We start from the raw sequence: 22,240 nt of genomic DNA on the forward strand, positions 1-22,240 counted from the left end.
ATCCTACTGTTAACCGGGGTTCCTATCACGAGTTATATGGTGTGATTGGTGTGGCTGGTATGAGTCTTACCCGGGATTCAAAATCCTTCCTTATTGTGTCAGCTCTTCCGGGAACAGTGTCCTAACTGAGGCTTGGAGGAGGGTCATAGGGGGAGGAGCCAGTGCACACCAGATAGTCCTAAATCTTTCTTTAGAGTGCCCAGTCTCCTGCGGAGCCCGTCTATTCCCCATGGTCCTTACGGAGTTCCCAGCATCCACTACGGACTACGAGAAATAGAATTACCGGTGAGTAAATTCTTATTTTTAATGTTTTGGTTTTTTTAACCCTCAAGTCTCATTTATACCAACAAGCTAGAAAAAAATGCATTTTAATTAATTTTGCTTGTACTAAGCTAGTCCATTGTCCTTGCGGAATATGTAGGTAAGACGCTCCCGGACCTTGCAAAGCTTCAAACGGGGACTGAAAACCCAGTGTACTTTTCCGATGCATAACCTAGTCCTGAGGCTGCACCTCCATCCCCCTGCCTCATGCCTTGACCATCTCTGCACCCTGCCATCAGGCTACCTCCCGCTTGCTTGCACCCCATGTCATCTGCCTGTCGACCCCTCCCACTAGATTGTTAGCTCTTCAGAGCAGGGCCCTCTTTCCTCTTGTTGTCAAAACCCTCTTCTCCTCACATTACACTCACAGCTCTCCCCTAATCAGCGACCATCTTTACCCGCTTTTTCTCCTGCTGGTAAAGGCTCATCTCTATCTATGGCCGCCAGCTCCTAGTAGTACGATGATCACTCCCTCATTACTTACATCGTAGCTGTATTATGTCTTGAGAATTGTGGTGCTCTCTGTTACCTGCACTTTTTTTTTTTTTTTTGTTATTTACTGTAATGCTAGGTTTTGTCACCCAGTACTGTCCTATGTACGGCGCTGCGAAACACTTGTGGCGCCTTATAAATAAAATTTAATAATAATAAGCTGCCGTCCTACGTTCTAAAACTTTAATCGCCCTATAAAAATCGGACACATTGGTGGGACCCTTGCTTCCCGTTTGTCCTGTTCTTCATGCGCTTTTCGTGCCTTTGTTTATTCTGAGCTGGTGGGTGTGGGAGGAGCGCGTCAGGTTGCTACAGCCCTCTGTGTGTCTTGTACCTGCTGAGCGGAGTGAATAGCAATCGTCATACAGCAGGAATTTCCCCAGCTTCTGTAAAGGTCTTGTTTCTAAAGTCCACTGGCCGTTATCAATAGCTATTGTACTCTTTTATCCAAAAATAACCTTACCTTTGTCCCCAAACCCTCCTGACTGCCTTAGTTTGTGTTAATCATATCATTTACAGGACTGTCTTGTATATCGATACCCCTCGGCTTAGTGCGCAATATTTTCCCTTCCGCTCTGGGATTAGCATCCCCATGGTTGGAGGTAGACACGCTGTGTCGCTCGTCGTGCAAACCGCCAGCGATTGTTTTTTTTTCTTCTGCACGTGCGTCTGAGTCGCAGCGCGCACGGGTCCCGATTTTGTTCATACAGGCCGCATAAAATGTAGGGGTCGGTGTTCCTGGTTGGAAACTGGAAGGCCGGTGGTGGCCACTAAGCAGTCCTCAGCTGCTGTTGAGCTACACATCTCAGCACAGCATTCCAGTTTTAGCATTCTCTGATGGCAAAACCAAGATGAGGCATACTGGAAGGCAACGGGGGTGGGGGGTGGATGGCTAAACAGACGTACACAGACAATGCATCTTATAGGAAAGTCGCTGAAAGTGGATGTGTACAAGGGCGCTGACTTGGAGGGCATACTTAGACGGAGAACCTACACCTAGCATAGCATTTGGACACAGCAATAAACACCAGGGATGGGCTTTGTCTCAGCATTTGCGTAAAGACTCAAAACGGGCATCCGCCAAAAAGACATAATCGTCTGCGTCCGACTCAGAATCTGCTCAAGTATGTGCACGTTCCCAAATACGGTAAAACCCCTCTCTTCAGCATGTGTGTGCCATGCAAACATTAGGGAAATACCAAGTTCCAGCGAAGTAACGCTTTGCTTCATTTTAATTGTGTGATGGTTTAGCAGTGAGAGAATATCGCCTGCACTGTAGCTGTGCCCGTCCTTTGCTTCCGCACCGTGCTATGGGCTGAGAGCTCTGTTATTATACAGCTTGCTCTGTTATGTGTGACAGGACAGGCTTATTCTACCAACCCGGTCCTGCTGCTACTAGTAGTACAAAAGTAATCTTTGGTTAACCTGCTGTTACAGAGCACTCCGACTGGTGTCACTCCAGACACTCGACGTTCTGTAAGTGCCCACTGGAGAGTATTGCTTTACCACTAGGCTCCTTCACTGCCTGCGGCACTGCAGCACCTGTTTATTGGTGACTATGGCTGGTTCCTCCTGATCCGCTTATTTAGGATCGGGTCCGCAGGGTAGCAGGACAGCAATGACTCAGGATGGACAGGGTGATTGGTAAGTGGCAGCCCTTATCTGTAGGCCGCAGGAATGGCATGGGGTATTTTAGAAAGATGTTTATGAACAGGGCTGTGAGGTGACGACAAAGAGTCTACTCTTTACAGCGAAATCTGCTATCCTTTTTATATAGTTTTTACACATGTTGGAAGAGTATAACCAGGGCCTCCTATCATGATTCATATATCATATCACAGTGAGATCATACAATGGGAGGAGTCTGAGGTAGCGCAAAGTGGGAGGAAGGGGAGGTGGTGGAGGCAGGGCACGAGGAGAGGAAGGGGGAGTTGGTGGAGGTAGGGCACGAGGAGAGGAAGGGGGAGGTGGTGGAGGTATGGCACGAGGAGAGGAAGGGGGAGGTGGTGGAGGCAGGGCACGAGGAGAGGAAGGGGGAGTTGGTGGAGGTAGGGCACGAGGAGAGGAAGGGGGAGGTGGTGGAGGTATGGCACGAGGAGAGGAAGGGGGAGGTGGTGGAGGTAGGGCACGAGGAGAGGAAGGGGGAGGTGGTGGAGGTAGGGCACGAGGAGAGGAAGGGGGAGGTGGTGGAGGTAGGGCACGAGGAGAGGAAGGGGGGGGGTGGTGGAGGTAGGGCACGAGGAGAGGAAGGGGGAGGTGGTGGAGGTAGGGCACGAGGAGAGGAAGGGGGGGGGGGTGGTGGAGGTAGGGCACGAGGAGAGGAAGGGGGAGGTGGTGGAGGTAGGGCACGAGGAGAGGAAGGGGGAGGTGGTGGAGGTAGGGCACGAGGAGAGGAAGGGGGACGTGGTGGAGGTAGGGCATTAGGAGAGGAAGGGGAAGGTGGTGGAGGCAGCGTGCGTGGGGAGGAAGGGAAAGCGGTGGAGGTAGTGCACTTGGGGAGGAAAGGAAGGTGGTGGAGGTAGGGCACGTGGGGAGGAAGGTGGTGGAGGTAGGGCACGTGGGGAGGAAGGAGAAGGTGGCAGAGGTAGCATACTTAGGGAGGAAGGTAAGGTGGAAGAGGTAGCGCATGACACATTCATTTTATAGGCTCTTTACAAATGTAGTGGTAAATAGTATCTTTGTTTATGCTACTGTAATGCTTTAAGACCGTGGTTCTCCACTCTAGCCCTCAAGTACCTCCAGCAGGTCACGTTCTGTGGATTTGTGTAATCATGCACAGGTGAGATAATCTATTTACTCGGTAAGTAATTATCCCACCTGCTTCCGCAGACAGCAAACCTCAAACCATGCCCTGTAGGCAAAACTTAAGGGTTCTTGTTGAGAGAGAACGCTTTAACACTGGATTTACATATTACACGTTCAGTGGACATTATGTGAAATTCATTTCTGCACTAAATAAAAAGCATGATGTACTGTTTAATCAGTCAGCGGTCCAGTAAAGGTCAGAGGCCAAATACCAGACAATCCTGTTGTCCGGCCTGCCTTCCCAGCGCCCGTTCCTGTTGTCCGGCCTGCCTTCCCAGCGCCCGTTCCTGTTGTCCGGCCTGCCTTCCCAGCGCCCGTTCCTGTTGTCCGGCCTGCCTTCCCAGCGCCCGTTCCTGTTGTCCGGCCTGCCTTCCCAGCGCCCGTTCCTGTTGTCCGGCCTGCCTTCCCAGCGCCCGTTCCTGTTGTCCGGCCTGCCTTCCCAGCGCCCGTTCCTGTTGTCCGGCCTGCCTTCCCAGCGCCCGTTCCTGTTGTCCGGCCTGCCTTCCCAGCGCCCGTTCCTGTTGTCCGGCCTGCCTTCCCAGCGCCCGTTCCTGTTGTCCGGCCTGCCTTCCCAGCGCCCGTTCCTGTTACTCGGCCTGCCTTCCAAGCGACAGCAGCCAGTCGACCCCTCACTGCAAATAAGTTGATTTTCCAGTTTTTGATGCTCGGGACCGAACTGGATACACAACAAACGGAAATGTTTTGCTTTTATTTGCAAACTAATATATGTGTTACGGCAGAGTATAACTGACTTAGCTGGAGGGTGGTTAATCATACAACCCACCAGCCGTCTCCATCCGTGTCACTTGCTGATCTGACAAGTTTTGCTGGAATATAGTGACATAACAGGGATGCTGCATAATGTGATGCTTTTTACTAGTGACCTGTGTTTTAAAATTGTCAGAATGTGTAAAATAAACATTGGCTGAAAGATTAATGCCGTTTCCCCCGCCATACGTACATAGAATGTTATTTGCTGGAGTCCTGCCTCAATGTATGAGGATAACAGAACCTTTCAAATGCACCTGTTCCCTCATATAGGCCAGCGCCCAAAGGATCGGCAAACAATCCAGGAATGGCCACAGAAAAAAAACAGTGATCGATTAGTACACGAGTCTCAGGAAGTCACTGGAAACTTTCTTCTGATTGTGTGAGATATATCTATATATATATATATATCACATACATACATACATACATACATACATACATACATACATACATACATACATACATACATACATCTAGTATTTAAATTTAAAGCTCTGATTTTGGTTGTTTCCATTTTAAATCTCTACGTTAAATTGTGTATATGAAAATTGTGGATTAAATTTTCCTGGTTAAAAACAGAGAATGGGCTGTCAAGAGCCGTTGCGGCGTAAATTAACCCTTTGATCTCTAATGAGCCCATCATGAGAAGTGCTGCTTAGTAAATTTACCCCTAAATTATGTATTTTACGTCTGAGGGACTATTCAGACCTGATCGCAGCAGCAAAGTATTTCTCTAATGGGCAAAACCATGTGCAGTGCAGGTAGGGCAGATGTAACATGTGCAGAGAGAGTTAGATGTGGGTGGGTTATATTGTTTCTGTGCAGGGTAAATACTGGCTGCTTTATTTTTACACTGCAATTTAGTTTTCAGTTTGAACACACCCCACCCAAATCAAACTCTCTCTGCACATGTTACATCAGCCCCACCTGCAGTGCAGCACGGTTCTGCCCATTAGAGAGATTTTGCTGCTGCGATCAGGTTTGCATTAGGCCCTGAGTCGGTAGTTTTGTCTGCTGAGATGTGACTGGTGTATTGGTGGACTCCGTTCCCTGCAGTGGTTGGCTGCATACATCCCCAGCAATTGCAGTAGACCAACATTGCTCATTTCTCTAACGTCCTAGTGGATGCTGGGGACTCCGTCAGGACCATGGGGATTAGCGGCTCCGCAGGAGACAGGGCACAAAAATAAAGCTTTAGGATCAGGTGGTGTGCACTGGCTCCTCCCCCTATGACCCTCCTCCAAGCCCCAGTTAGGTTTTTGTGCCCGTCCGAGCAGGGTGCAATCTAGGTGGCTCTCCTAAAGAGCTGCTTAGAAAAAGTTTTTAGGTTTTTTATTTTCAGTGAGTCCTGCTGGCAACAGGCTCACTGCATCGAGGGACTTAGGGGAGAGAAGTGAACTCACCTGCGTGCAGGATGGATTGGCTTCTTAGGCTACTGGACACCATTAGCTCCAGAGGGAGTCGGAACACAGGTCTCACCCTGGGGTTCGTCCCGGAGCCGCGCCGCCGACCCCCCTTGCAGATGCCGAAGATGGAAGAGGTCCAGAAGCAGGCGGCAGAAGACTTTTCAGTCTTCCTGAGGTAGCGCACAGCACTGCAGCTGTGCGCCATTGTTGTCAGCACACTTCACACAGCGGTCACGGAGGGTGCAGGGCGCGGGGGGGGCGCCCTGGGCAGCAATGTATAATACCTTGTTTATGGCTAAAAATACATCACATATAGCCCTTGAGGCTATATGGATGTATTTAACCCCTGCCAGATCTCACAATCTCCGGAGAAGAGCCCGCCGAAATAGGGGGCGGGGCTTATTCTCCTCAGCACACAGCGCCATTTTCCTGCTCAGCTCCGCTGTGAGGAAGGCTCCCAGGACTCTCCCCTGCACTGCACTACAGAAACAGGGTAAAACAGAGAGGGGGGGCACTTTTTTTGGCGATATTGCTATATTTAAGCTGCTATAAGGATACAACACTTATATAGGGTTGTTCCCATATATATTATAGCGCTTGGGTGTGTGCTGGCAAACTCTCCCTCTGTCTCCCCAAAGGGCTAGTGGGGTCCTGTCTTCAATAGAGCATTCCCTGTGTGTCTGCTGTGTGTCGGTACGTGTGTGTCGACATGTATGAGGACGATGTTGGTGTGGAGGCAGAGCAATTGCCGATAATGGTGATGTCACCCCCTAGGGAGTCGACACCGGAATGGATGGCTTTGTTTATGGAATTACGTGATAATGTCAGCACATTACAAAAATCAGTTGACGACATGAGACGGCCGTCAAACCAGTTAGTACCTGCCCAGGCGTCTCAGACACCGTCAGGGGCTGTAAAACGCCCTTTACCTCAGTCGGTCGATACAGACCCAGACACGGACACTGAATCTAGTGTCGACGGTGAAGAAACAAACGTATTTTCCAGTAGGGCCACACGTTATATGATCACGGCAATGAAGGAGGCTTTGCATATCTCTGATACTACAAGTACCACAAAAAGGGGTATTATGTGGGGGGTAAAAAAACTACCTGTAGTTTTTCCTGAATCAGAGGAATTGAATGATGTATGTGATGAAGCGTGGGTTAACCCAGATAGAAAAGGGCTAATTTCAAAAAAGTTATTGGCATTATACCCTTTCCCGCCAGAGGTTAGGGCGCGCTGGGAAACACCCCCTAAGGTGGATAAGGCGCTCACACGCTTATCAAAACAAGTGGCGTTACCGTCTCCTGATACGGCCGCCCTCAAGGATCCAGCTGATAGGAGGCTGGAAACTACCCTAAAAAGTATATACACACATACTGGTGTTATACTGCGACCGGCCATCGCCTCAGCCTGGATGTGCAGTGCTGGGGTGGTCTGGTCGGATTCCCTGACTGAAAATATTGATACCCTAGATAGGGACAGTATTTTACAGACTTTAGAGCAATTAAAGGATGCTTTTCTTTATATGCGAGATGCTCAGAGGGATATTTGCACTCTGGCATCGAGAGTAAGTGCGATGTCCATATCTGCCAGAAGAAGTTTATGGACACGACAGTGGTCAGGTGATGCGGATTCCAAACGGCATATGGAAGTATTGCCGTATAAAGGGGAGGAATTATTTGGCGTCGGTCTATCGGATCTGGTGGCCACGGCAACGGCAACGGCCGGGAAATCCACCTTTTTACCTCAGACCCCCTCCCAACAGAAAAAGACACCGTCTTTTCAGCCGCAGTCCTTTCGGTCCTATAAGAACAAGCGGGCAAAAGGACAGTCATATCTGCCCCGAGGCAGAGGAAAGGGTAAGAGAGGGCAGCAAGCAGCTCCTTCCCAGGAACAGAAGCCCTCCGCGGGTTCTGCAAAGCCCTCAGCATGACGCTGGGGCTTTACAAGCGGACTCAGAAACGGTGGGGGGTCGACTCAAGAATTTCAGTGCGCAGTGGGCTTGCTCACAGGTGGACCCCTGGATCCTGCAGATAATATCTCAGGGTTACAGGTTGGAATTCGAGAAGTCTCCCCCTCGCCGGTTCCTAAAGTCGGCTCTGCCAACGTCTCCCTCAGACAGGGCGACGGTATTGGAAGCCATTCACAAGTTGTATTCTCAGCAGGTGATAGTCAAGGTACCCCTCCTACAACAGGGAAAGGGGTATTATTACACACTATTTGTGGTACCGAAGCCGGACGGCTCGGTAAGACCTATTCTAAATCTGAAATCTTTGAACCTGTACATACAAAAAATTCAAGTTCAAGATGGAGTCACTCAGAGCAGTGATAGCGAATCTGGAAGAAGGGGACTTTATGGTGTCCCTGGACATCAAGGATGCTTACCTGCATGTCCCAATTTGCCCTTCACATCAAGGGTACCTCAGGTTCGTGGTGCAAAACTGTCATTATCAGTTTCAGACGCTGCCGTTTGGATTGTCCACGGCACCTCGGGTCTTTACCAAGGTAATGGCCGAAATGATGTTTCTTCTACGAAGAAAAGGCGTATTAATTATCCCTTACTTGGACGATCTCCTGATAAGGGCAAGGTCCAGGGAACAGCTGGGGGACGTAGTAGCACTAACCCAAATAGTGCTGCAACAGCACGGGTGGATTCTGAATTTTCCAAAATCTCAATTGACCCCGACGACACGTCTGCTGTTCCTGGGAATGATTCTGGACACGGTTCAGAAAAAGGTGTTTCTTCCGGAGGAGAAAGCCAAGGAGTTATCCGAACTTGTCAGGAACCTCCTAAAACCAGGGAAAGTGTCTGTGCATCAATGCACAAGAGTCCTGGGAAAGATGGTGGCTTCTTACGAAGCGAATTCCATTTGGCAGATTCCACGCACGAACTTTTCAGTGGGATCTGCTGGACAAATGGTCCGGATCGCATCTGCAGATGCATCAGCGGATAACCTTGTCGGCACGGACAAGGGTGTCTCTTCTGTGGTGGTTGCAGAGTGCTCATCTGTTAGAGGGCCGCAGATTCGGCATACAGGACTGGGTCCTGGTGACCACGGATGCCAGTCTGAGAGGCTGGGGAGCGGTCACACAGGGAAGAAACTTCCAGGGAGTATGGTCAAACCTGGAGATGTCTCTTCACATAAATATACTGGAGCTAAGAGCGATTTACAATGCTCTAAGCCTGGCAAAACCCCTGCTTCAGGGTCAGCCGGTGTTGATCCAGTCGGACAACATCACGGCAGTCGCCCACGTAAACAGACAGGGCGGCACAAGAAGCAGGAGAGCAATGGCAGAAGCTGCAAGGATTCTTCGCTGGGCAGAAGATCATGTGATAGCACTGTCAGCAGTGTTCATTCCGGGAGTGGACAACTGGGAAGCAGACTTCCTCAGCAGACACGATCTACACCCGAGAGAGTGGGGACTTCATCCAGAAGTCTTCCACATGATTGTGAACCGTTGGGAAAAACCAAAGGTGGACATGATGGCGTCTCGCCTCAAAAAAAAAACTGGACAGGTATTGCGCCAAATCAAGAGACCCTCAGGCAATAGCTGTGGACGCTCTGGTAACGCCGTGGGTGTTCCAGTCAGTGTATGTGTTTCCTCCTCTGCCTCTCATACCAAAAGTACTGAGAATTATACGGCAAAGGGGAGTAAGAACGATACTCGTGGCTCCGGATTGGCCAAGAAGAACTTGGTACCCGGAACTTCAGGAGATGCTCACGGAAGATCCGTGGCCTCTACCTCTAAGACGGGACCTGCTTCAGCAGGGACCGTGTCTATTCCAAGACTTACCGCGGCTGCGATTGACGGCATGGCGGTTGAACGCCGAATTCTAAGGGAAAAAGGCATTCCCGAAGAGGTCATTCCTACACTGGTAAAAGCCAGGAAGGAGGAGACTGCACAACATTATCACCGCATTTGGAGAAAATATGTTGCGTGGTGTGAGGCCAGGAAGGCCCCCACGGAGGAATTTCAATTCGGTCGATTCCTACATTTCCTGCAAACAGGATTGTCTATGGGCCTCAAGTTGGGGTCCATTAAGGTTCAAATTTCGGCCCTGTCGATTTTCTTCCAGAAAGAATTGGCTTCAGTTCCTGAAGTCCAGACTTTTGTAAAAGGAGTACTACATATACAGCCCCCGGTTGTGCCCCCAGTGGCTCCGTGGGACCTTAATGTAGTTTTGGATTTTCTCAAATCCCATTGGTTTGAGCCACTCAAATCGGCGGATTTGAAATATCTTACATGGAAAGTAACCATGCTACTAGCCCTGGCTTCAGCCAGGAGAGTGTCAGAATTGGCGGCTTTATCGTATAAAAGCCCATATTTGATTTTCCATTCGGACAGGGCAGAACTGCGGACGCGTCCTCATTTTCTGCCTAAGGTGGTGTCAGCGTTTCACCTGAACCAGCCTATTGTGGTGCCTGCGGCTACTAGCGATTTGGAGGATTCCAAGTTGCTGGACGTTGTCAGGGCATTGAAAATATATATTTCAAGGACGGCTGGAGTCAGAAAATCTGACTCGCTGTTTATACTGTATGCACCCAACAAGCTGGGTGCTCCTGCTTCTAAGCAGACGATTGCTCGTTGGATCTGTAGCACAATTCAACTTGCACATTCTGTGGCAGGCCTGCCACAGCCTAAATCTGTCAAGGCCCATTCCACAAGGAAGGTGGGCTCATCCTGGGCGGCTGCCCGAGGGGTCTCGGCATTACAACTCTGCCGAGCAGCTACGTGGTCGGGGGAGAACACGTTTGTAAAATTCTACAAATTTGATACCCTGGCTAAAGAGGACCTAGAGTTCTCTCATTCGGTGCTGCAGAGTCATCCGCACTCTCCCGCCCGTTTGGGAGCTTTGGTATAATCCCCATGGTCCTGACGGAGTCCCCAGCATCCACTAGGACGTTGGAGAAAATAAGATTTTACTTACCGATAAATCTATTTCTCGTAGTCCGTAGTGGATGCTGGGCGCCCATCCCAAGTGCGGATTGTCTGCAATACTTGTACATAGTTATTGTTACAAAAAAATCGGGTTGTTATTGTTGTGAGCCGTCTGTTCAGAGGCTCCTACGTTGTCATACTGTTAACTGGGTTCAGATCACAAGTTGTACGGTGTGATTGGTGTGGCTGGTATGAGTCTTACCCGGGATTCAAAATCCTTCCTTATTGTGTACGCTCGTCCGGGCACAGTATCCTAACTGAGGCTTGGAGGAGGGTCATAGGGGGAGGAGCCAGTGCACACCACCTGATCCTAAAGCTTTATTTTTGTGCCCTGTCTCCTGCGGAGCCGCTAATCCCCATGGTCCTGACGGAGTCCCCAGCATCCACTACGGACTACGAGAAATAGATTTATCGGTAAGTAAAATCTTATTTTTTCTGCACATCTCTACGTGGTGCAAGGGAAAATTTGGTGACGTTGCCGATCGATAGATGCCAGCGTTCTGACTGTGACCAAAGCATTCCCATGGCATTTTGTGAGCGTCTCTGCAAGATTGAATGGTTCCCGCAGTGTCCCAGCAGCCTGTCTGACCTTTTCAGGTTTTTGATGTATAGTAGATCCTAAGTATGTAGGTAGCAATTCTAAGGGCGATACCGGACTGTCGTATGTAGTCAGTTGAATAGTAATTATGGGGGAGATGTACTATGCCTTGAAAGGTGATACATTTTACGGTGATAAAGTACAAACCAATCCGCTCCTAACTGCCATGTTACAGGCTGGGTTTGAAAAACGACAGGAGCTGATTGGTTGGTACTTTATCACCATGCAATTTTATACTTTTCAAGGCTTGGTACATCTGGCCTTGTATTTAACGTAAGGAATCATTTCAGTATTTGAGGATGTGTGAAGGAATAAACTCTGCATTGCAAATAGAATCTGTAGCTCGGGCTGAGTCTCTTCACTCCTGAGGAACTATTGTGGCAGAACAGTGTTGTTGCTTACGCAGGCTGTGGCCTCAAATATATGGACACTACATAGTGTCCATATATCTAGTAGGATGCGGTCAAAATACCGCCAGCTGGTCTCCCGACGGGCAGGAGACTGATGGCCAGAATATAAACTCATCCCGGAGGTAAGTACCAGGCGGTAGGGTTAGGCACTAGGTGGTAGGTTAGGGTTAGGCTGCAGAAGAGGGCGGTTAGTGTTAGAGGGCAGTGGAGGAGTGTGTTAGGGTTAGGCTGCTGGAGGGGGAGGTTCAGGTTAGGATGCAGGAGGATGCAATTAGGGTTAGGCTACAGTAGGGTGCAATTAGGGTTAGGCTGCTGGAGGGGGAGGTTCGGGTTAGGATGCAGGAGGATGCAATTAGGGTTAGGCTACAGTAGGGTGCAATTAGGGTTAGGCTGTTGGAAGGAGAGGCTCAGGCTAGGCTGCAGGAGGGTGCGATTAGGGTTAGGTTGTTGGAAGGGGAGGTTCAGGTTAGGATGTGGGGGGTGCAATTAGGGTTAGGCTGCAGGAGGATGCAATTAGGGTTAGGCTGCAGGAAGATGCAATTAGGGTTAGGTTGTTGGAAGGGGAGGTTCAGGTTAGGATGCAGGAGGGTGCAGTTAGGGTTAGGCTGTCGGAGAGTGAGGTTCGGGTTAGGCTGCTGCTGGAGAGGGAGGTTCGGGTTAGGTTGCTGCTGGAGAGGGAGGTTCGGGTTAGGTTGCTGCTGGAGAGGGAGGTTCGGGTTAGGCTGTTGCTGGAGAGGGAGGTTCGGGTTAGGTTGCTGCTGGAGAGGGAGGTTCGGGTTAGGCTGCTGCTGGAGATGGAGGTTCGGGTTAGGCTGCTGCTGGAGAGGGAGGTTCGGGTTAGGTTGCTGCTGGAGAGGGAGGTTCGGGTTAGGCTGCTGTTGGAGAGGGAGGTTCGGGTTAGGCTGCTGCTGGAGAGGGAGGTTCGGGTTAGGCTGCTGCTGGAGAGGGAGGTTCGGGTTAGGCTGTCGGAGAGGAAGGTTCGGGTTAGGCTGCTGCTGGAGAGGGAGGTTCGGGTTAGGCTGCTGCTGGAGAGGGAGGTTCGGGTTAGGCTGTCGGAGAGGAAGGTTCGGGTTAGGCTGCTGCTGGAGAGGGAGGTTCGGGTTAGGCTGCTGCTGGAGAGGGAGGTTCGGGTTAGGCTGCTGTTGGAGAGGGAGGTTCGGGTTAGGCTGCTGCTGGAGAGGAAGGTTCGGGTTAGGCTGCGGAACGGGTGGTTGGTTAGGGGTAGGGAGAAAATACCAGAATGTGTTGGGATTCTGGAAGTCGGGATCCCTCCGTCGGTCTCATTACGGTCCTGATCCTGACTGTTGGTATTTTGTACCCAACCCATCTAGTACCATGATAAATGGAAAGCCTTGTCTAATTAGGCCAAAGTGTAGGAACTGTTTTTCATCGTTAACCTAAACAGGCACCTCTCCGAGAAATTGCACTGTAAAATGGCCTCATACTTAGGGCGGCAGCAATTAATACAGTGATGGTGTTCATAAATAGTCATGCAGTAAAACTGAGGAGACAAAAGCAATAAGCATAAAAGAATTTCCCTGTAAAATTGTCTGTCTGTCCCGTACTTCTGGTTAATCTGTAACCCTTCAATGGAAAGAATCTCTAAAACTTGTACATTAAAAATGAATCATCTTTCAGTCTCCCTCATTATAAAAAGAGATGACTATCCAGGTCAGTGAATACAGCTTGATCTCTCCTAATAAGATTTTTTAGCAGATGTTGGAAGTGGTGGGGGGGATAATGAGGATTTACATATTCGGCTACAATGGATGTTATCTGCTGTCGAGCCTGCCAAACTGGTTTATTCAGAACGGTTAGGTCAGACCGGTTATTGCAGGAAGACCTCATTAAAACCAGGGAGCGCGCCCGTCATAGCTGTCTATTGTTTATACATTTGCACGTTACGTTCTGTTGTCTCACAGCTACTGTATTCTCCAGACGCTTTACCTGGGGAAGTTAGATAATCTAATAGTTGAGAGAACTTTATTTAGGTTTTTGGGAGGGGGGATTGATATGCTGCTGATTGGCGCAGTAATGTCTATATGATGGATTAAGGGCACTGTACATTCCTTTTGTGTGTGTCCCCAGGCTGGAGATCTGTAGGAGGGGGTGGGGGCGCTGTAGTTATGGAGGAGTTTTCATGTGGATCAGCAGTCTGTTCTGACCTTGCTGCTTTAATAACCTGGCAGGTGCGAGTCTTGCATTCCTGGCTTTCATGTGGTCGTATCTGAATCAATAAATAGGCAAGTGTCTTCTCATCGAGTGCCAGTTGGCCTTGAAAGGACGGTCAGTATGTTAATGCAGATGCTTGCCTTTGGAACATCTGTGCGGACTCTTCTGTCACAGATGTGCTTGGAGCATACTTCGTCCTCGGTACAGAACCCCCCCACCACACTCTTTCTCTCTCTCTCTCTCTCTCTCTCTCTCTCTGGAGAGCAGAATAAAGGCTGTACTGAGACATTATTGAAGCACGTCTCGTCCTGATCACAGGAGCTGGAACACCTCAGTCAGAAGACGTGGTCTAGTTCTTTATCACATTCTGTAACAAGACACAGATACTATTTACTATCATCGTATAGTGTGGCGTTAAAGTCGATTTGAGATGAGGGAGCCGAGAGGAGGAGATGGAGGGGGGGAGAGAGCCATGGGGAGAAGGGGGGAGAGCAGCGCTACAGCAGCGTTGTAGGAGGATGTGGCACCGCCGCCAGACCTCACGGCAGCGTCCACCCAGCTCCAGCAAGCGGGATCTCGCTTGCTGGAGCCGGGTGGATGCTGCCGTGAGCGGCGGCTGTGCCACATCCTCCTGCATATGCTGTGCTTTTGCCGTGGTCCTCTTCCTCTTCTCCCTCTTCCTCTCAATCCGACTTTTTTTTAAAGTCAGATTGAGATGGTCGGAAAGGGAGCCAAAACCTGTCGGATTGGCCCCGTTTTCGACAGAAGCATGTGGATCGGCAGCTATTCTGCCGATCCACGTGCTTTCCGATAAGTCAAATTCCCTGACTTGTCGGATAATTTTGGGGTTATATTGAATAGGTCGGAACCCCTTGCGACCTAAAAAAGTCGAAAACTGCAGTTTTTTTTGACAGACGGCAGCTTTTGTGCATAGACCAAAAACCGATTACTGGTCAAGTGTGTGCGACATAGACTGATCTCTAGGTAAATTGGTCAGGGGCAATAAACTGGAGCAAATAGCAAAATTATCTCTTCTGGCCAACTGAGCATTTTAAGGTTGCATTACAATTCATTACATTGATCCTGCTCAGGTCAGGGCGAATAATAAACTGAGCCAGAAATAAAGCCACACAGTAAATTGCGGAAATCGCTATTTACACCGCAGGATCTAAGGAGACACAATTGCTAATAACTGGGATTATTCTACAAAGTGACAGCTGATGTAGCTGCATTTATTTCATTAGAAAGGTGTTTAAATGATTTGCCTTTGTGGAACAAAGAATTCGGCGACACAACCTCGGAGGTCAGCAACTGCGCGGTGTTAGTCACATGGGTAACTCCTAATGAACAAAGGGGTGACTCCCCAGATAAGTGCCCATTTTACACAATTCTGTTGAACTATGTTACTTTAATGCCACCTAAAATTGTCAATTGTGCCTGCCGCTCCCTTCTAAAAAATACACCGAAAGTTACGTATCGATAATACAGGACATTTACACAAATAACTCAAGCAGATAGAGAACGATAATATGTTCCTGTCATAGGCTTTTTTTCTCCAGCATATAGTCCCAACTCTGGGTGCTTCTTATATGGATCCACTTTCCCTTGTGACGTCACTTAGGGTCATACGGAAAGTTTGAGAACTGGAGCAGCCCTCAAACAGATGTAAATCAATTGCTCTAGGTGGGTCACGATATATAAAACCCCTCTGGATCCAACAGTGGTAATCTCCCGTGCACTTCAAACGCATTTCAAACTATCCTAGGCCCTTTTTTTGAAACTTACACCAATCTGTATTCCGACCTAAGTGTCGCATATAGCGCTCGCATATGCCGCAGCGCTGTACAGAGAATATTTGGACATTCACATCAGTCCCTTCCCCAGTGGAGCTTACAATCTATAGTCCTTGCCACACATTCACGCTAGGGTTAATTTTGTTTGGAGCCAAAAAACCTACAAGTTTATTTTTGGATTGTGGGAGGAAACGGGAGTACCTGGGGGAAACCCACACAAGAACAAGGAGAATATACAAACTCCACACAGTTAAAGCCATGGTGGAAATCGAACCCATGACCTCAGTGCTGTGAGGCAGTAATGCTAACCATTACACCATCTGTGCTTGGATGCACATTTGTTAAACTGAATAATTATTTATCAATAGTTAACGTTAAAAAGCAAAATGATCTGCGTTTGTCCTTCCACATGACCACCATATTGGTGACTGGTCACAGCAGTACCGTACGTAGAATATAACACGAGGACGAGAAGACTTTTCCTGCCATGTCGCACAGTCATGGTCTGTTAGTTATGGATCTGCATGTTTCCTTCGGTGCTCTGGTAATACTGGGAATGTCGGCTGCTTATTCAGTGACCTGCAAAGTTCCCGCCGTACTTGTGAGACAGAATGGCAATTGTTTCTCTACAGCTTGTCACATGTGGCCTGTATTCAGCTCTGCTCAGCCGTGAAAAGCTGGAACATTTGTTTGCAGGTCTTATCTATCTTTTGGTTGTCTTCAGATCCCTCATCCCGACCCATCAATTACAGCAGCTCAATGGGTTTAGTGTTTGTCCAGGCTAGGCCCCTACTCTTTCATGTTCCATGACGTAAAACGATCCATTTAGTAAACTGATTGCTCGGGTCTTCCGTGTTCTCTGTAAACAAAGCATCTTCCGGTATTGTATGTTGATATTCATGTTGGATTTTACTATATACTGTTTTTCACTGGATTGCGTCGGAACCCTGTTCGCGTAGAGAAACTCCACGTGGTGCAAATCGTTGAGCAATCACCAATAGAAGAAAAACGTAGAAGGAACTGCTGACGTCTTGGAGGATTATTCCTATTGGTTGAGTCACATTCTTGTCTGCAGTTCTGGTCATTTCCTCGCAACGCCATAAAGTCGCCGGCCGTGATCTCCTCACAGAATTAAGATTTGACAGCTACCGACTTTGGAAAGTACATTTGCGTCGCTCTTACTTATCTTGAATGGTGCCTTAGTGCCGGATACACACTAGCACGACGCATCGCGTGTCCGGCTGATCCGCTGACCTATCTGACAGTTGGTAAGTGCATACACACTTACTGGTTGTCGGCCTGGTGAGTCCTGTCTGACGTCACAACTGGGCGGGCATTTACATGTGCTCGCCAAGTTGTGATTCCAGTCACCAGCGGCCTCTGCAGCAAGTGTACGGGTGGTGGGCTGACCGCACAAACACACAGCACGTTGCGCCGCTAGATCTGCGTCTGTAAACAGCGAGGTTCAGACATATCGCCGGTACAGTGCCTAAATTGAAGCCTGTTACACAGTCGTTTCAAATTGGGTTGTGTTTTTTTTTTTCCCCCCCCCTGGAATATCAAATAAAAAATATATTGATTAGTTTTATAAATGTTATTGGGGGGGGGGGGGGGGGGTGCAAGTAGAAGCGTCTGTAAGTGTGACCTTCTGATCTGACCGTCAGCGACGTGCACACCTTTTACTGACCTGCTGATTCCAAGGTGACTGCGTCTCTGCCGAGCGCCACTTTCACACCTGAGCTGGGGTGTTGCCGGAGGCTGGTTAGTCTCGTGGTGGAAATAAATGCAAGAGACTGTAATGTGAGTGGTCTGCTGTAGAAGTGTAATCTAGGCCATCTAAGGTTACATCTGTGAATCACAGATTCAGACCTTTCACAGGAATGTCCCGAAGGACGGGAAGCGGCAGCCGTTGGCATTTTGCCGTTTAGCAGAGCTGCAGGCTGTACAGTGGGAGTCAAGTGCTGCATTCTGTCAAGTGCTGCCCGTAAAGTGCCGCATTCTCAAGCACACTGGTTAGTCACCTTGGCCCTGGCACACTGAGAGCAGCTATTTGGCGTGAGTGGACCCACAGTGTATAAGGACACATCTGTATATATACATAGTGCAAAGAGCAATGTATACTAATCAGGCTTATTACAAGTCCTCTTTAAGCTTTTATGTCTCGATAAACCACACAGCGTCATATCCTTCGCTGCTGAACATAAGTGACCATTATTGCTTGCGTGTTCCATGTTTGTGATGTTCTCCCTAATTAAGGACTAATACTTTGTGACATCTAAGTTATCTAATGACTGTAATATGCGAGCCCCTCTGTCCTTCTGACACCGGTACAGGATTTAGAGAGTATTGGATAGTATGATGTGGTGCCGCATGGACTTTTAACCATTAAAGGTCCCTTAATCTCAGTAAGACATTAATGCAATAGGATTTATCAAAGCGGGAAACCCCAGTCTGTAATAACATACCATCAGTCATTTATACGAGTGTAGCAAGCGGTGACAAGTAATGGCGTCAGATGAGGAAGGGACGTGGGGCCGCAGGTAATAGCTCGATATCCCTATTCCGTGGGTCTTCAACCTCTGCCCTTTAGCTGCTGGGGAACTACACATCCTAGCATGCCCTGCATCAGTTTTCCTATTTAGGCATGCTAAAACTGAGGCAGGGCTTGCTGGGATGTGTAGTTCCACAGCAGCTGGAGGGCCATGGTTGAATACCCATGCCTAAGCCTTGGGTATGCAACCTGTAGCACTACACCTCCCAGCATGCCCTGCAGCTGTTTTGCAGTTAGGGAATGCCACATCTTTGGCTCGGCACGCTGGGATGTGTAGTTGGTTGCCTACCCCTGCCCTAAGCTGCGAGAAAAGGTGCTGATGCCCCGTTTTATATAAATATCATGTTTGGCCACCGCTTACTTCAACGCTCAACGGGGGTAATTCCAAGTTGATCACAGCAGGATTTTTGATAACAATTGGGCAAAACCATGTGCACTGCAGGGGGGGCAGATAAAACATTTGCAGAGAGAGTTAGATTTGGGTGGGTTATTTTGTTTCTGTGCAGTGTAAATACTGGCTGCTTTATTTTTACACTGCAAATTAGATTGCAGATTGAACACACCCCACCCAAACCTAACTCTCTCTGCACATGTTATATATGCCTCCCCTGCAGTGCACATGGTTTTGCCCAATTGCTATCAAAAATCCTGCTGCGATCAACTTGGAATTACCCCCAACATCCAGAAGGACGCGGCCAAGCGTTTTGGACTTGCAATAGAAAAACGTTTGGCCGTGTCCTTATGGCCTGTGTGTCTGGGCTCTAGAATGCGGTCATAGATATACTTTTTATATCCCTATAGTCAGGACTATAATGATTGCATAAAGATGTCGGGGTGTATGCGGGGGAGGGGGGGGGAGGGGCGAGGGTGACGTTATGGTTTAGTCTCTGGGGTTTCACTAAATACATAGAAGGTCAAATTCATCTGCCAGATAATTGAAGGTAAGATAGTGATCTTGGGTGGGTCTGAACAGAATAATCGTTTGCACTGAAACCACTTCTCCAAAACAAACAAGACTGGTCAGTCACAAGGGATGTGTAGAATGACTGATCTGTAAGCTAATGTATGGCAAATGTCATGCACAGAAACCGTGTTCTCTAATATAGATCATACTTGCGTAATCATTTATTGCTCTTTATTTATTTTTTCAGTATTGGAAATAGATTTTTTGAGGCGGGTATGTGGCCTGTTAGACGCTCTCGTCATTAATGTGTTTTTTATTGCTACAGTGCACAATATGTCAGCTATTTCTGTTTCCATACATCCACGCTGACTGCTCATTCTGTCTCCTGTATGCATGCAGGAACTTACTGGCGTTACGCCAGATGGTCATGTGTGATAATCCTCACCGGTAAATCAGTCTTGTTGGCATAAGTAGAGTCTTGCATCACTGTGGGTATGGCATGATGCCGGTAGGGGTAGTGCCAGGACAAATTACCTTTTTATTCTTGCACAATAGGAAAACTTCAAATTAGGTCATGCAAACGCAGTGTTTTATTTCTACAGCACGACCTGCTGCAGCGCTATACATTCCTAACTACGGGTAATTATTTGTCTGTGTACTTTCTGTGCTGTCTCCCCGGAGGTCCCTGCTTCTATAACCCATTATAATCTTCTGTTCTAAGTTGCCATTATAATGTCCTTATAATCTCTTATAAATTGTCATCTGTGCTCCTGGTTTGCTAAACCGGGAACTGTGTCAAAGGTTATATATACGAATTGCAGACATGACTTGCGTGTAATGGTAGTAATTGAGTGCTATTGTCTAATGAGATATGGTTATGATGGAATTGCAGACATGACTTGCGTGTAATGGTAGTAATTGACACAGAAGTGCTATTGTCTAATGAGATATGGTTATGATGGAATTGCAGAGGGAGAAATAAAATAACAATCTTGTTACTTTTTAGATGTAACTTAATAATGTGCATGTTACAATGACACCGACAGCGTAAATGTTGGGACGTTTGTCATTCTCCGGATCAAGTGGGACATGTAGTGTAATGTTTTTAAGGTTGGATCTGCCCCATGTGGAAATGGCTGTGGTTTGTGTAGTTTTGAGTGGGGATAGGTATATTTTGTCAGCATTTCTAATGTTCACAGGAGAATCTATACATGGTGGTAAGGTTGAAATTGGCCACCACTTATCGACACAGATATGTCCCTGGTGGGCCTGGTGACCAGCAGATGAGGACTTTCAGCAGATCAGCCTCCCTTCTGGTGTAGCATGTGACTAACCTTAACCACTAACCCTCCCCTTGTGCCCAACCTTATCCTGCCACCTAACCGTAACCTCCCCTCCTGCCGCGTAACCGTAACCTCCCCTCCTGCCGCGTAACCGTAACCTCCCCTCCTGCCGCGTAACCGTAACCTTCCCTCCTGCCACCTATCCCTCCCCTCCTGCCGCCTGACCCTAACCCTCCCCTCCAGCCTCCTGACCCTAACCCTCCCCTCCAGCCTCCTGACCCTAACCCTCCCCTCCTGCCGCCTGACCCTAACCCTCCCCTTCTGCAGCTTAACCCTCCTCTAGTACCTAACCATAACCTCCCGTCTCATGGCCAAACCTTCCCGTTAGTGCCCTCCCCTCCCATAGCCTAACCCTCACTTCCCATAGGTAAGCGCTAACCTTCCACTGTCAGTCCGTGCAGAATGTCAGTATTTTACTTTTTGACATTTCACGCGTCTGACCCTAACCCTCCCCTCCTGCCGCCTGACCTTCCCTCCTGCCGCCTGACCCTTCTCTCCTGCCGCCTGACCCTCCTCTAGTACCTAACCATAACCTCCCGTCTCGTGGCCTAACCTTCCCGTTAGTGCCCTTCCCTCCCCTCCCATAGCCTAACCCTCACTTCCCGTAGCTAAGCGCTAACCCTCCACTGTCGGTCCGTGCAGAATGTCAGTATTTTACTTTTTGACATTTCACGCGTCAACATGCCAACATGTTCAATGTTGAAATTTTAACATTGTCGACATCATGAATGTTGGCTTTTTGACTACATCCCTTTTGCGTGACTGTGGATATTGCGCATGTACTCATTGTTATTAAAGCACAGAAGACAATGGTGGTAATTACTGTGTACTGTATACAGTGTCAGTCTCCTCTAGAGTCGCCCTTCACAAGCCGCTATTTCTTCCTACATTTATGTCTTTACTTACATAAAAAAAAAACACCCTTAGTCTGGTAATATTGGTCCGATCCCGCAGCCCATGTTCAGGGTCACGTCTTACTCCATTTACCTCAGTGATGGGAATTCAGCTGCTTCACGTCTTCTTCCCCTTCTCCTGAGGTGGCAGGTCGAAATGTGCGCAAAATCCGTCTTTTCACATTTTCTTGTCACGCCCAATGCGTCAGACTGGTTTAGCCGATTTTGCAGCTGAACCTGGTTTTTGGACACAAGAAGTGTGAAAAAAAAGGGCGCCGAGCACCGGAACAAACATTTTGCATATCGCCCGGTCTGAAGTGATGAGCCGCGCTAAAACAGTGTGTTACCACAAGTTCATGGAACAGGCAGTGTACAGGCAACGCCTCTGTCTATCTGTTATTACACAGTTTTGTTTTATCTGTTGCTTCCAATTGTAAAAAGCAGCAGAATTTGCAGCGCTATGTAAGAAATTGTTACTACTGAACTGTGCTGCTTATGGAAGTGAGTAACATTGTGAATGGGTACGGACCTGTTTCTGTGCATTGCACTAGTATGTGAAACGGACGGCAGTGTACAGATCTCACCTGTGATCACCAGTCTGACTACAGGTCTGCTTTCCAGTGGTGATACATGAACCGCAGGGGATCCGGTCTCTAGATCGACACCATCTAGGTCGACAAGGTCTCTAGGTCAACATGTTCTAGGTCAACAGGTCGACATGAGTTTTTTTCACAATTTATTTTTCTTTTTTTGAACTTTTCCAAACTTAGCGATCCACGTGGACTACAATTGGGAACGGTAACCTGTGCCGATAGCAGCAGTAGCGGAGCGCAGCAC

General features: G+C 48.4%; 1 protein-coding gene across 2 annotated transcripts in view; it reads left to right on the forward strand.

Annotated features, from left to right (window-relative positions):
- The window catches only part of LOC134965879 (beta-1,4-galactosyltransferase 3-like), a 133,048-nt gene that overhangs the window by 49,021 nt on the left and 61,787 nt on the right, over positions 1–22,240 (forward strand). Inside the window, exon 1 of one of the 2 annotated variants that reach the window (XM_063942269.1) lies at positions 19,757–19,806. The exons of the other annotated variant lie outside the window; for it this stretch is intronic. The gene's annotated coding sequence lies outside the window, so the exon portion shown is untranslated. Of the gene's footprint in view, positions 1–19,756; positions 19,807–22,240 lie in introns of those variants that run through there. 2 annotated transcript variants of the gene reach the window in all.

The sequence above is a fragment of the Pseudophryne corroboree genome, chromosome 10 (genome assembly GCF_028390025.1).
Source record: "Pseudophryne corroboree isolate aPseCor3 chromosome 10, aPseCor3.hap2, whole genome shotgun sequence".
Classification (NCBI taxonomy): Eukaryota; Metazoa; Chordata; class Amphibia; order Anura; family Myobatrachidae; genus Pseudophryne; species Pseudophryne corroboree.